At 38.1% G+C, this 9,055-nt stretch overlaps 1 pseudogene; it reads right to left on the bottom strand.

The window, feature by feature from the left end:
• Positions 1-3,774: 3,774 nt before the first annotated feature.
• LOC148215525 (olfactory receptor 14A16-like) lies at positions 3,775-4,715 on the bottom strand (annotated as a pseudogene).
• Between the last annotated feature and the right edge of the window lie 4,340 nt (positions 4,716-9,055).

The raw sequence follows: 9,055 nt of genomic DNA, 5'->3' as shown, positions 1-9,055 counted from the left end.
CCATTTCCCCTCAGTGAACAGGTTGTTTCAACCCTTAAGAGAACTAAAATATTCCATTCCTAAAACCCCATTGACTCATACCATTGATTGGATTAATAGCCTAACATTCCAGTAAGAAGTCTCTTTTCCCACCATCCAGGAAGCAAGATAAAAAATAAATAATCAGAAAATAAATCAGAAATTGTATCATGCCTACTTGCCTAACCTCCTCCTGGTGACAAAGAAAGCCAGAACAGGGCACATTCTATTCTGCCAGTTGAAATGAAATAATCTGTGATTGTGGGTTGGACAATGTGAGCTCTCTTACAAAGATAATCTTGCTTGGTTCCTTTGTCTTTCAGCCCATTATAGAAACTAGACCTCTTTCCCCCCCACCCCCTCCCCCAAATTCTGTATTGGCTTTGATTTTAATCCAAACCTTTAGCTTTTCTACCTCTTCCTGTGGAAAAGGCTTTCCTAATTAAAAAAAAAAAAAAGCCATACATTTTTACTTGTTTGAACTATTTCATGGAAAATTTATCTGGCTACATGTGTTATCCTACCTTAACTTTTATGCTGTGATCTCTCTGTAGAAACCAAAGTGATGGAATAGTGTGTGACAAACCTGTGACAGAGTATTTAACTTTGGTTGGAGGCGGTGGAAGTAATAACCAAAGTCCATTACACTGATGGTTCTTGATTAAAATCAGAGAATGAATTTATTGGAGAGGGGGAGGCAGCAATGAAACCCATTTTCCCCAAAAGGCTGAAGATTCTCTTTCTGCAGTTCTGTCTCCACATATACATACACACTCCTGTTGAGATCCGTAAGACCCTGACTCTTTTATCATTTTGGCAGGCTGAAAAAAACTGACTCTTTCAGTAGGCCCTGTAACGGGATGCAGTGATCCCCCCCTTAATAGTACATTTGGCATTTTTATAATTTTGACTGAGTTAGTTTCCTCCCCAACAAACAGGTCAGGTTTCATATCCTCAGCAATTATGTCTGAAGATTTCTACAAATATGGCCAACAAATAAAATAAAGTTATTCTTATCCCTTTTAACCACATACACACAGAGAGACACACTTTAAAGTGTGCAGTGCAAAAACATCTTCATATATCCTGGCCTACAGTTTAACAGCCTTCTATCCATTTCTGTGAAGGCACTCTAAACCAAATTCTGACAACACTTCTTTTTTAAAAAAATGTTTCATCTCAATGTTCCCTTGTCAGTGCTTCAAAGGTTTCATAAGCATGTTTTTGATTCAGTGTGAAAGAGGAATGCCAGAAGTGCACTGGTGAAAAACAGAAATGAAGTACAAAAAATTGTTAGCTTTGGTGGGCTTTCTTCTACATCATAGCTAGAATTTGAATTGAGGGTCCCCGTATACTATATGATTATCAATAACCATTTCTGTGGGTGACTTGACTGATATAGTGACCGAATCAAAGTCTGAAACATGTTTATACCTAATTTATCAAATGTAATTCTATTCCTACTAGTGGTTTACCACTCATAAAAAAGAAAGGAGAGGCCTGTTATTGAATACACATTAGTTATAATCAATAATCAATTAATCAAAATACAAGGGAAGAAACCAAGATTTTCTCTGTTGGCTAGACAAAAAGCAGAGTCCTCCCAAAGTAAAGGTGCTGGAAGCTCAGCTTAGTTCTGTTCTTATGCTGTTTTTCATTTATTTTATGAGGTAGTATTATTGTACATCATTGTACATTATCCTGGGGAATGCAAATATGTTGAGTAACCCATAATATACTGTAGAAATGAATGAATGAATGAATCAATCAATCAATCAATGACTCAATGACTCAATGAATGAATCAATGAAGCAAGCCCTGCATAAGAAAAATTCTCCCTGAGTTGAAAATTAGAGGTTCATAGAAGCCCTTTAACTATATGCCTTGTTAACCCAAAGAAAAGGAAGAAGAAACATGGGATATGATGCAATCCTTCTATTCAGAAAGCCTTCCTTTTTATGAAGGTTATGGAATGGGAGCCTCTTTACTATCTTCAGTATTTATCTAAAATATTAATAGACTGAGTATCATTTCATGCAGTTCCATGTGCAACATTTGGGCATTTCACAGCATTGAAATACTTCCATTGCAATAGAAAATATAATAAACAGTGCAATAGAATGACAAAACTTTAAACACAGTATGTTGGATACAAACATATGGTACTTCGTGTAGTAAAAGATGGATTTAATGAATTTCATTTAATGTTCTCTTCAGGATAGTACATATAAAGTATTGTTTCTTTGCATAATCAACAGGAAGTAAAATTAAATATTTTGCCATTGTTTATAGCATTATTATTAGTAGTAGTAATAGTAGTAGTAATAGTAGCAGTACTAATTGTATTTCCATCCAATAGTTTTAATTTGTAGGGCAGCTTATGATATAGTTAGATGATAGATGATAGATAGATAGATAGATAGATAGATAGATAGATAGATAGATAGACAGACAGACAGACAGACAGACAGACAGACAGACAGACAGACTTTAATAAAAAACGGAGGGAAGGAAGGAAGGAAGGAAGGAAGGAAGGAAGGAAGGAAGGAAGGAAGGAAGGAAGGAAGGAAGGGAGGGAGGGAAGGAGGGAGGGAGGGAGGGAGGGAGGGAGGAAACATTTGATATTAAGTTTGCAGTAATTGAGAAGAGTTCATTATGACTGCGTGACTGTACAATTTAGGGAGGTCAATGACACAGATGATGAAGGTTATATGAATACTTAAGATAGATTTTACCCTCTCCATTCTTTCAGGAGGATATATAGGTGCATTAATCTACTCCAAAGTGAATTATCATAATAATAATAGTCTAAACATCTGGCTGACTGTGGGAATAATAATAATAATAATAATAATAATAATAATAATAATACATTTGATAGGTGGATAAAAATGCCAAATCCAGTCTAAACAACTGGCTGATTGTGTGACCAACAACAACAATATATTCTTAGAACAATATTATTAATATTATAGTTAATTAATAATTAATATAATATTATTAATATTCCTATATTCTCAGGCACTACCTTAATAATTCTTAGGTTCTTGGTTAGGACTTGAATTATTAAGTTTCCCCAGTCTTAGACTGTGAATGTAAATGTAGATTACCCACATATCATAATGGAGGGATAGACAATGTTGATGTTTAATAGTCACAATCATGGTAAGAATGGCACAGTAGTAGACACTGGATAGGGTGATGAGGCAAAGTTCTGGGGATTCATCTTATGTGCCTGGACTGAAATTTCCCTCCCACCCCCCACCCCCCAACACATACTTTGGTTGCTTGGAGAAAAGTAGGGATTTTTGTTATGTATTTATTTTTTTTAAAAAAAACGGTATTGTCTCCATAATAGGATTACCTTTCCTATATTCCTTGCCACAAAATAAAACTCAATAACTTCAGGGAGACATGAAAAGGGCTGCTATAGGCAAAACTTGTCATTCCCTCCTCCCTCTCCAAAATTTACAGCACAAAAGAGCGTCTTTCAGCAATTTTCATCCGCTGTTCCCTTTTTCTGCCTAATTCTTCTCTTCATAGTACTGCTATTCAATACATTGCATACAGCCCAAAGTCCCCAAAAGCTTTACCATAAAAAACAGAAGATTATGCATTAAGGAAAGCAACTTTACTTCTTTCTTCCTGTGCATGCAGGACCATGTATTTCTTTTTTGTTTTTGGTTTTTTTTCTCTAATAATATCTCTAGACAGATATACAAATACTATGCAAAATGGCTAAAAATCTTAAAGCATTTATACATATAACTGAGGAAATTTCCATAAGGTATTGGGGGAAATATTGAGGATCAGCTTCCAGAATGCCACTTTGAGTTCTTTGTTCCTCATGCTGTAGATCAGTGGATTCATGACTGGTGGCAACACACAGTAGAACAGAGAAATCAGGATATCTGATGCTGACAGGGAGCTGGATGTGGGTCTCAGGTATGCAAAATTACCACTTACCATAAACAGACAAGTGACAAAGAGATGGGGTAAACAGGTAGAGAAGACTTTTTGCTTCCCTTGGGTAGATGGGATTTGCAAAACTGCTCTGAAGATCTGAACATAAGAAAAAACAATTAGAGAAAAATAGAGAAAACCTAAACAAGAAGCAAAGATAAGAGCCCAGACTACTGGAAGGTATGAGTCTGAGCAAGCGATCTTGAGCAACTGAGGGATTTCACAGAAGAACTGATGGATGATTCTGGAGCAGAACTCCACTGTGAATACATTTCCCGTATAGAGCGTTGAATAAAACAGGCCACCAATCCATGCACTGGCTGCCATTCGGATGCAGGTTTTCTTGTTCAGTACCGTCTCATAATGCAAAGGATTGCAGATGGCTACATAATGATCATATGCCATGACACCAAGGAGAAAGAAATGAGAGAGAATGAAGAAAACAAGAGACATCCAGAGTAAGAAATGGTTTTAGTGTTCATCAAGGAATTCAGCATGGACTTTGGAACTGTAACAGAGATGGAGCCAAGATCTTGCAAGGATAGGTTGACTAGAAAGAAATACATGGGTGAATGGAGCTGATGACTATAAACAATGACAGTGATGATGATGAGATTTTCAGTGAAGGCTACCAAATAAATTATTAAAAAAACAAGGATGTGGACTATCTGTAGCTCCTCAGTATAAGGGAATCCACACAGGAGGAATTCACTAACTCTTGACTTATTTTCCATTCTGCTTTGTAGACTTCAGAATTTGTAACAGGAAGTCAAACCTCAGACCCTTTACTCATGTACCTGTGGCAATACTCATGATAGAGTGAAATGTTCTTTAAAAAAAATTTCTTTGATGTGAGAGTGCTAGATAAAAGCAGAGGTTTCTCTATGGGATGTTTGTAATTATGCTCGAGGGGCCCATTTCTCAGGAGCCTAGTTAACTTTAGCAGCCCTAAGTCCATGTAGATGTGGGAAAATGTGCTTTGAGCTTTTCTTAAATGGCTTTTAATCTATGCAGCAAGTACTTTACTGGCCTTTCAGACTGTTTTGATTGGTGCACACGATATTTTCCATGTTCATCTCAATTTCAAAACTAGTCTCTGAGACAAATGCGTACATCCCCCCCCCACTGCAAGCCTTCCTGTTCATTATCAACCCCCAACTTGGCTAAATACATGCATGAGAAGAGGTGTAGTAAAGGTTGTGCAAATAGCTTGGATTAAAAGAAAGAGAGAGAGACAGGAATGTTTAAGAAGGAATTCCAAATAATACTCCAGATCACACCTATCCAATCTTGGCTTATTTTAAAAAAGCTAAGCATGCCTTAATAATGGTTAGTACTTGGTTGCTACAGATCAATTACATACTCGAATTTAGTTCTATTTTATTATCTGTATTGTTTATGCTTGAATGAAGTACAACCAAGTTATACCAAAGATGTAGACTAGGATAGAGGAGGAGGAGGAGGAGGAGGAGGAGGAGGAGGAGGAGGAGGAGGAGGAGGAATACGCCAATACAAATTTATTTATTTATTTATTTATTTATTTATTTATTTATTTATTTATTTATTTATCATGTTTGGATGGCCACCTATCTTGCCAAAAGCGACTCTGGGCGGTGTACAACAATTGAATAAAACAATAAATACTTAAAAAACAACCATATAAAATATTTAAAAATATTATTAAAAAAGAATATATTATAAAAAATTTAAAATATACAAACCATGGAGAGAGTAAAAAAATATCAATGATAGTAAGGCTATCTAAAAATGTCTCCTGTTCCCAGGGACTCCCAGGCCTGGTGGCATAACGAGGTCTTGAGGGACTTCTGGAATGGGAGCAGGGATGGAGTTTTCCTGACTGGGAGTGGGGAGAATGTTCCACAAGGGAGGCATCATGGCAGAGAAGGTCCATCTCCTGAGACCCAAATGTAAGTCCTTGGCAGATGGTACTCACAACATGCCTCCTTTGCCAGATCTAAGGGGATGAGCTGATGTAATCAGGGAGAGGCGGTCCCTCAGATAAACTGGCCCCATGGCATGGAGCGCTTTAAAGGTTAAAACCATCACCTTGAATTGGACCCTGAAGCAGACTGGTAGCCAATGCAGCTTGAGGAACAGAGGTGTAATATGTACTCTTCTGGGAGGATACATAACTGCCTGGAGCACTGCATTCTGCACCAGCTGAAGCTTCCAGATACTGTTCAAGGGCAGTCCATGTAAAACCCATTCCAATAGTCCTATCTGGAAGTGTCTAGGACATGAGTGACTGTGAGCAGAGCCTCTGGATCCAGGAAAGGGTGCAACTGGTGCACAACATCTTTTATATTTTTTGAAGCAAACTACCTGGATGCATCATGTCCCCGGAAGTCAAACCAGGGACACCCAGATGGGACTCAGAAACATCAAGATAGTGTTTGCAACACACATGCAAAGAGTGTAGGGATTTGATTTCATGGGCAAATCTGCTACCTTGACTTTTTTGGTCCACTGTCCTACCCCTGAAGGATTTCAAATAACTATCTATCTATCTATCTATCTATCTATCTATCTATCTATCTATCTATCTATCTATCTATCTATCATCTCTCTCTGTGTGTGTGTGTGTATGTGTGTATGTGTGCATGTACCTTAGTGTATTTGGATGATGTGGATTTTTCAGAAATGAGTAGTCATGTCATATGGATATTTTCTAAAGTATTTTTTCACATTATTATATGAAATGAGGCAGGATGCTGATTCTTTTCAAAGAAAGGAGTTTCTATAATACACCAGATGAATACAAATCCTTGGCTTAACTGGTATATTCACAAAACCAGAATACTAGAAAGGTAAAAAAGGCATTTAATTAAAAATAGCACAGTGTGCACTATGTTTCAAATATTTAATGCTAAATTTAGTAGCACTGAGATTTGTTAATATGGAGATGACCTGTACAACAGTGTCAAATTTGCTTTTTTTCAGAGACACAGACATTTGTAGCTGGCTGAAAATATTTAGCATTTTAGATTAAACATCTAATTAAGAAGGAGGTAGGAAAGCCTATTATTATTTTTATGGGGAACAGGGGGGTGGAACAAAACTCTTATCTTCAGTGTTAAAACAAAAGAGTGTCCTATGACAGACAGACAGACAGACAGACAGACAGACAGACAGACAGACAGACAGACAGATAGATAGATAGATAGATAGATAGATAGATAGATAGATAGATAGATAGATAGATAGATATTCTCCACAATGGAGAAAAGAGGAGAGTTTTCTTGGGGCTGTGATTCCTAAGCTGGGAGAGTGGCTCCAACAGATCCCAGGAACATCACAGCTCTCTGTCCAGAAGAGTGCAGTGCTAGGAACAGCTAAGATACTGCCTAAAACCCTCAAACTCCCAGGCCTCTGATACAGGACCTGAGATTGAAGAAGACACATACCACCCATAGCAGGTTCTCTGGTCTCATCCATGTATGGTTTGTTCCAGTAACCCACTTATTGTCAGATTGTCCGGGTTCCCCAACATCTGGCATGGACCTTGTTAATCTGAGTGACATCCAAGCCAGCATGACTCTCTTAGTTCATGTCACTGTCATATTTGAGGTGGGCAGGTAAAGCATTAGGGGGTCTATTAAGGTAGGTACCAGCCAGGATTTGAACCTCTGTCTCCCATGTCAAAGGGTGGTGCTCTAACCACTACGCACTAGTAATCCATCTTTCTTTCCATTTTTTTTTTCCACAAATAATATAAAGTCTGTTATAGAGTGGCAGCCATTTTGGTAAAGGCCTTCCTCTACATTACTATTGCAATATGTGCATTGGTACTTTTATATTCTTTCCCTATGTCCTACTGAGGAAAAACTAAGGGGTAGTTACACCACCTGGCACCTTTTTGTTCAGGCTTTGAGTCTCTTTGACTGGTAGAATGTGGTTTCACCAGTCTCTGTCTTCAGCTTCTGACAAGCCATTTGCGATTAGTCAAAAGGTCTCATTGTGCCTCCTTCTTTCGGGGCAGTTGGGTCACTCTTAAACCAGCAATCTTCTAGTAATGTTCTCTGGAATTCACTCTGGAACACTTCAGGTGACTTGAGGTTCCTTCCAACCAAACCCCTTTAAGCAGCTTAAAACTGCCCATTCTTTTTCAGGATCACCAGCCAAGGTTCCTTTTTCCTAATTTCCAAATTTTCAAGAACCAATGCTGTCTAGATCCATCTTGGGTTGGTAGCTCTTACATTTCCATTTCTCTTCTTCCCATTCTTGTTCCCCAAAGCTTCTGTTTTATTTTGTTTTCAGTCTCCATCTTCTTTGTCAACTCTGCATAACACCATCTCCTTTCTTTACAAGAAAATACAGGCTAGGGGAAATTTATGATTATCCATTGTACTCACAGGCATCTGCTGTCAGTTTAAAAGAACAGAGTATTTCCCCCATAAGGTTCAATGTAAATACGGTGAAACAGTTCTGAAACATATGCATTTTATTTTTAAACCTCAAAAACCTTCTAAACGCCACAAAAACCTTCCAAACGCCACAAAAGACCCCACAAGCCTCACCGAATGTCTCCTTGCTACCGCGATCTCACCCACAGGAAACCGCGACCGCGTGGCAGCAGGGAAAATGGCCGCGTATCCTGTTCATAAGTAGAGGCGGAGTTCACATGTCGAGGTAAATTTTTGGGGCCGGAGCTGGTGGTATCTTGAAAAATTTGTAAGGAGGGGCATTCGTAACTAGAGGTACCACTGTAGTTCCCGTACTTCTGACTATATTTCCACAGCTATCTTTATTGACAAAATGACTCTGGTAAACAGAAATTATATAAAGGATGGAAGCTATTCAATCTGCTTTGGCATCAGCATAGGCACTGGGAGCAACGGTGCTGAGAACAAAGATATGGAATACCTTGAAATAAAGAGTGGGGGAAATATTGGGAGATAAAGGATAAGTCCTATTGCCCTCATGACTGAATTTTAATTGTTGCTTCTTGACAGCATTTAGAAAGGTAGATAAAAGAATGTAAAGTGGATTTTTTCCAATCTGTACCAGTTGTGGCATCTTCTATCGATACACCAATTCTTAATCTAAACAGTGT

The sequence above is a fragment of the Python bivittatus genome, unplaced genomic scaffold (assembly GCF_059951505.1).
Source record: "Python bivittatus isolate LINGU-HERP-01145 unplaced genomic scaffold, Pbiv_v1 ctg000470_np1212, whole genome shotgun sequence".
In the NCBI taxonomy this organism is placed as follows: Eukaryota; Metazoa; Chordata; class Lepidosauria; order Squamata; family Pythonidae; genus Python; species Python bivittatus.
The sequence above is the reverse complement of the archived record's forward strand: the minus strand, read 5'-3'. Positions and strand labels throughout refer to the sequence as shown.